The sequence below is a fragment of the Pituophis catenifer genome, unplaced genomic scaffold (assembly GCF_029215685.1).
Source record: "Pituophis catenifer annectens isolate HBS135680 unplaced genomic scaffold, rPitCat1.0.hap2 SCAF_2, whole genome shotgun sequence".
In the NCBI taxonomy this organism is placed as follows: Eukaryota; Metazoa; Chordata; class Lepidosauria; order Squamata; family Colubridae; genus Pituophis; species Pituophis catenifer.
This window is the reverse complement of record NW_027256882.1, coordinates 29,150,275-29,157,045: the sequence shown is the minus strand read 5'-3', so window position 1 is coordinate 29,157,045 and position 6,771 is coordinate 29,150,275.

Sequence of the window (6,771 nt, the reverse complement as noted above, 5' to 3'; positions counted from 1 at the left end):
CTTGGTTTCCGCCCAGATTTTGAGCCCCAGAATTCCGCAGTCAGCATAAAAGTAGTCCTCAAGATATAACTATTATGGACTTTGAATTATGGGTGCATGTTGCAACGACTGTTAAGCGAAATTGCTTTCCTTAACTACCCGAATCCATCTGCTCCCTCTGAGGCAGCCATTAATCAAATATGCGAGTTGCTAAGCAGAACATTGTCTACTCAGAGCTGGGGAAAACTCTTGGAGATCTAGCGCATGGCCAGGCTTGCCTGCCGTAGGCATCTCTACGCCCCCCTACCCTTCAAGACATCCTTGTGCTCTGTATCGTAACCCTTGTGTCCCCTGGGCCCTTCACGCCCTCCCAGTGTCCTGACTCCCACCCCACCCGACCTCACACCCTCCTATCTCTTAACCTCAGTGTGGGGACAGAGGGAAGGACATGCATCCTTGGACCTCATGAGTTTGTCCTGGAAGCAGCCACCATTTTCTTTTTCTTTTTTTTTGACAAAAAATTTATTTTTAAACAAATATATAAAAAACAAAAAACCATCTTCAATACGAATACAAACAGCATGTCAGTTGGTTACAAGTCTTTTGTGCATCTTCACTCTATTCATATATCCATGTATTATTAACCTCATTAATCATATGTTTAACTATGGCTGTTTCTTCCCTCATTTCATACACAATAGTCTAAGATTTGAGTTAATTTGTGTTATGCCATTCATTCTTCTAAATCATTCCAATAACAGTACATCTTTATATTATATTTTATATAATTCTACATTTCTTACATTAGAAAAATCTCTACCATATTTCGTTTCCATGTCTTTTTATCTAACCATTGGTAAAATAGATCCTATATCTTATAATATTGTTTATCTTCTTGTTCTCTAATTTGAAATGTCAATTTACTCATTTCTGCACATTCCATTATTTTCTTAATAACTTCGTCTTGCGTTGGCATTTTCTCATTTTTCCAATTTTTAGCAAACACAATTCTAGCCGCTGTTAATACATTCACAATAAAATATCTCAATTCTCTATTGTATATCTAAGGTACAATCCCCAATAAAAAATCTGGTTTAAAATCTATATGTTTTTGTTTCATTTTTTCCACCCATGTGTGGATTTTAGTTCAGTATCTTTTAGCTTCTGCACATGTCCACCACATATGGTAATATGAACCCGGTATCTGATGACATTTCCAACATTTTTCAGATTTATTCTTGAACATTCTGACTATTCTCGTGGGGGGTAAATGTCACTTGTAAAACATCTTATACAAATTTTCTTTATATGCAGTTGACATCATCATTTTATAATTTTGCGACCACAATTTTTGCCATTTCTCTAAGTCAATTCCATGTCCAAAATTTTCCCCCCAAACTTGTTCATCCTCTAATTTAACCTCTAATAAATATCCATACAATTTTTAAATTATGTTTTCATCAGTACCTGTTAAGATTTTATCTAAACTAGTCAAATTGTTATAGAACCCTTCTGACTTATAATCTTTACCATGTCTAGACTGTATTTGCAAATAAGAAAACCAATTCATCTTTATGCCTTGTACTTCTAATTCTTGCAAAGATTTAAGTTCACCCTTTTCATTCAGTAATTCACTATATCTAACAATTTGTTCCTTTCTAAATGTTATTGAATGTGAGAATACTTCAATAGATGATAACCAGACCGGAATTTTTAAATAATATTGTTTTTTTACCTTCTCCCAGTTTAATAGCATAGCCTCTCATATGAAATGTCTTCTAAAATACCCCTGTGTTTTTGTTTCCTTGTACCATAAAAAGGCATGCCAACCCAGTAACAAATCATGCCCTTCTAAGGTCAATAATCTTGGATTTCTTAGCGTTATCCATTGCTTAATCCACATCAAACTTATCGCTTGATAGTATAGTTCCCAATTAGGCAAGCCAAAACCTCCTCGTATTCTGGCATCTTGCAACAATTTTAGTTTTATCCTTGCTTTTTTACCCTTCCAAATGTATTTCAGCACTATTTTATTCAAATTTTCAAAATAATCTTTCCCCAATCTAATTGGAATTTTCTGGAACAGGTATAGGATTCTAGGCAATATATTCATCTTAATCGTTGATATTCTCCCTATCAATGACAGTTGTAAATTTTCCCACTTTGCCAAATCTGTCATTATCTGTTGCTTAAGTTTATTATAGTTATTCTCTTTGAGTGCACTGCATCTCGTTGTCAAATATATCCCCAAGTATTTAACCTTATTTATGACCTGCATCTTTGATATTTCCGCCAATTCTTCTTTTTGTTTTATTAACATATGCTTTGTCAAGATCTTAGTTTTGTCTTTATTTCAAACCAGCTACTTTTCCATATTCTCCTATTTTGTCTATCAATTTAGTTGTTGATTCATCAGCAAATGCTTGCAATTTGTATTCTTCCTTTTGAATCTTCATTCCCTTTATATCTTTATCTTCTCTAATATTTCTGTTTAGCACTTCTAATGTTAATACAAACAATATAGGTGACAGTGGACATTGTCTCGTACCTTTTTTTATTTAAATAGACTCTGTCAATTCTCCATTGATCATTACTTTTGCTGTTTGTAGTATATGGCTTCTATGGCTTGAATAAATTTTCTACCAAAGCCCATCTGTTCCAGCTGTAATAACATGAATCACCAGTTCACATTATCAAAGGCTTTCTGAGCATCTAAAAATATCAAAGCCATTTGCTTTTCAGGATGTGCCTCGTAATATTCCAATGTATCCAGGATTATTCTCATGTTACCTTTAATCTGTCTTTTTGGCAGAAACCCATTTTAATCGGAGTGTATGAAATTATTTAAATATCTTTTAAGCCTTTCTGCCAATATTGAAGCGAAGATTTTATAGTCTGAATTTAGCAGGGAGATAGGCCTATAATTCTTAATTTGTTGTGAGTCGGTATCCTCCTTCGGAACAAGTGTAATATATGCTTCTGACCTTGACTTGGGTAATTTCATCTTTGACATGACTTCATTCATGACTTCTAACAATGGGAGATTCAGCGATTCCTGTAATGTCTTGTAATATTCTGCTGGTAATCCGTCCGGCCCTGGTGCCTTCCCATTCTTTTGTTTTTTTAAGTGCTTCAGTTAATTCCATCATCGTTATATTTCCAAAGCAGCTACCATTTTCAGTGGGCCCTGGATTCATCCCTGGTGTGAACTGTGGTAATGGCGCAACATGCCACATGGCGTCCTGCCGCAAACGGCAGCTTGCATGGGCTGCATGACAAGCTATGCAGTGTATGGCCGCTCGCGGCCGCAGAAGATGTTAGCTGGCAGTGTAACAGGTGTCGGGGTGTGCATGCCCTGGCTGCGATGGTCCTAAAGTAAGCGGGTAAGAAATCCTCCAAAACTAAGAACTGGTGCTTACTTTGGGGCCCAAAAGAAAATAAAGCTGGGTCTTATTTTCGGGGAAATGCACGGTATGTATACATATATATATAAAATCTGTCCCCAACTCTTCCAGGTACTTATGACGATAACTCTTTGCAATTCTATGAACTCACGATTGACCCAAGTCAACAAATAAATTTCATAACTGAATGGGTGTCAGGTTCCAAAATAAAAGACTCCAAACCTTGATGATGATGGTTAGAAGATGCTTTATCGGTACAGACTGACATCCATAAAAAATGAAAGGAAATATTGTTGGAGCTATTGCTCCATGCTCCCCACCACCTTATAAAGTCTTGTGCCTAAGCAGCCCATTAAAGCAGTCTCACTCTTATACCCACGGTCCTAATCCATGGGCTATCCGCCAATACACTGGTCACACCCACCTTATTCCTACCTACTTCCTACTGCGTGAATGTCAGTAAGCCACAATCAGCCCTAATCAGCCTGTCCTGCCAGCACTTTCAACTCTTTCTGCCCCAGTCTTGCCAGCAGTTTCAGATCCCAGTTCAGGCCAGTACTTCCAGTGCTGCTAGGCTTACTCCTTCCCTCTGGGAGCCTCCCATCGCTCGGAGATACTTGCAATTCAACCGTGAAGAAGGCTGCTGGCTGCCTTATGACGTCATCCTTCCCTTGAGGAATGAGAGTAGGCTGTAGCAGTGGCTGGCGGCCTCCTGGAGGCAGTAGGATCAAGGTTAGTTCGGTGGGCTGTGGAAGTGCTGGCTGCGCTGGGGCTGACATATGGACCCCTACCATGAGGACTACGCCTGGAATATAAAGATCACAGTGAGTAGTAGCACGGGTCAGAGGCCCTGGGTTTGTGTGGATTCTTCCTATGGAATCTAGTGGTCAGTCTCGGGGCCTTGACACCCTCCATCGGGACCCAGGATGCCTCTGACAGCAGATACCCTTTCCACATTATCAAATACTGAAGTTTCTGTGCCAGCAGGTATCTAGTATGTCCTCTACCTCGTAGTGTTGTTCCCTTCCTACCATGGTAGGAGGTGAAGGGACAATCCTGAGGCGCCCCTCAGGGGAGTTATATGTACTGGTCACAGTAGGCTACAATGGAATACCGGATGGGTTTTCCCTAGTAATCGGGGAAGACAAAGTTGCACGCTTACCGGATTAATGACTCGTATTATTGGGAAGGACCCTATAAACTTAGGGCCTAGTTTCTTGCAGGGATATGGGTAGTTTCGGATACTTGGTAGAAAGGTACACTGGTTGACCCAGCCTGAACGTGGGTGGGGCTCTTTTTGTCCCCTGGCTTTTTGTAACCTATAGCCGTGTGGTTTAGGGCTTTCTTGACGCTTCCCCATATGTTCCTCATTCAGTCTGACCATTCTTTGACTCCTATATTGGCTGGATCTATACTAGGGCACTCTGGTATCGGCATGAACTCTCTTCCCGACACTGAAATGGAATGGAGTAAACCCTGTACTGCTATGTACAGCATTATTATATGCTACTTCAGCATATGGCAGTAGGTCTGCCCAGTCCATTTGCTGATGTTTGATATAGCATCTCAGGTAACGTTCCACCATGGCATTGGCTCTTTCGGCTGCCCCATTGGTAGCAGGATGGAATGCTGAACTGAGACCCTGCGATGAACCAATTCTTGTCAGAAATTCCCACCCAAATCTGGTGGTAAACAGAACCCCACTCTCTGATATTATTTTCTGGGGTACTCCGTGGAGGCTATAGACATGAACTATGAACAACTTAGCTAACCACCTGGCAGAAGGGAGACCAGGACAGGGTATGAAATGGGCTTGTTTAGAGAACATGTCTATCACATGACTGTATTTCCTCGAATCTCGGGTAGCTCCACGATAAAGTCCATGGCTATCTGTTCCCAGGGATGTGTGGGGTCTGCTACCGTTTGCAATAAACATAATGGTTTGCCTGGTGGGACTTTCATGGTAGTGCATACCACACAGCTCCGTACATATTCCGCTACATCTTTTTTCAAAGAGGGCCACCAGAACTGGCGATTGATGAGGTGCAATGTCTTTAAATACCCAAAGTGTTCAGCAGGTTGATCGTCATGACAGCACTAGAGTACCCTTAACCGCATACCCCTTCCAAACAAAGCCATCCCTAAGTGTAAGGACAGAGCGATTTTCACTATACCACTGGTCTCTTGGTAATGTGGTTTGGATGGCCTGTGGAACAGCCCCACGAACCCTGCTGGGTTATAGATGGCGACTGGGTGACAATCAATGATTGGCTTCAGTGGTTTCGGTATGATGGTATGATGGCTTGCACTACCTCTCTGGTGCTCTCATATTGTGGCTTCCGGGACAGAGCCTCAGCCAGGAAATTTCTCCCTGCGGGTATGTATTTCAAAGTGAAATTGAATCGTCTGAAATACAGAGCCCACCTCACCTGTTTCAGCGACAGCCTCCTGGGTTGTTGCAAAGCCTCCAAGTTCTTGTGGTCCGTCCACACTTCAAATGGTACTCCACCACCTTCCTGGACGTGTTGCCAGATCACCAATGCACACTTAACAGCAAAGGTCTCCTTTTCCCAGATTGGCCAATTATGCTCAGTCTCTGTTAACTTTTGTGACATGTACGCACATGGCTGCAGTGGAGGACCGGTTCTTTCGAAAAAGTGATTTCAGTTATTCAAAGGCCCGTTGGCAATCTAGGGTCCATTGTATCAGACTTAAAACTATGTCCTTGGTTATCTTCAGGACCACCACGAATCATAGTGTTTCCCTGTGGGTACCCATCTCCAGGGTCACCATGTCTGTGACTCTGGCCACCCAGGAATGACCCATCCATTTGTTCGAACTTTATCGGACTGGACAGCCTCCTTCTGCCTGGAGCTCCACCGACCAGTAACTGAAGCCTGTGTTCTCCGCCGGCGCGCCTGCCTCCCCTCCACTGGTTCTCGGAAGAGCCGCTTGTTGCCCCTGGGCTCCCAAGGGAAGTGCTGGATGGCCATTTCAAAAGGGGCAGGAGCAGTTTATACAGTGGGGAAGCCACGGGAAAGTCTGAGCCTCCTTGGTTGGAGTGCCTCCCTGGGAATTGCTGCGCAGCTTGGGTGTTTGGAAAAACAGGACACTGTGGAAAGGGGAAGGGGAAGAAGAGAGGAGGAGAGGCCTTACCCAGAGGCCAAACAGCAGATAAAAGCTGCAAGGCTCTGCTGTAGTTCTTTCGGGCGAGCCGTCCTCACGCAGTTCTCCAGTCCCTGCCCAAACTGTCCCAGAAGCGCTATGTCACCTTGCACCTGTCCTTAGTCTCCTCCCGCCTGGCCGCCAGCTTTTTGATATGAGCAGAGGCTGCTGGTTGGAGTGAGGGGAACTGCAGTGTTCAGCTCCCGTAACTGCGAGTACCAAG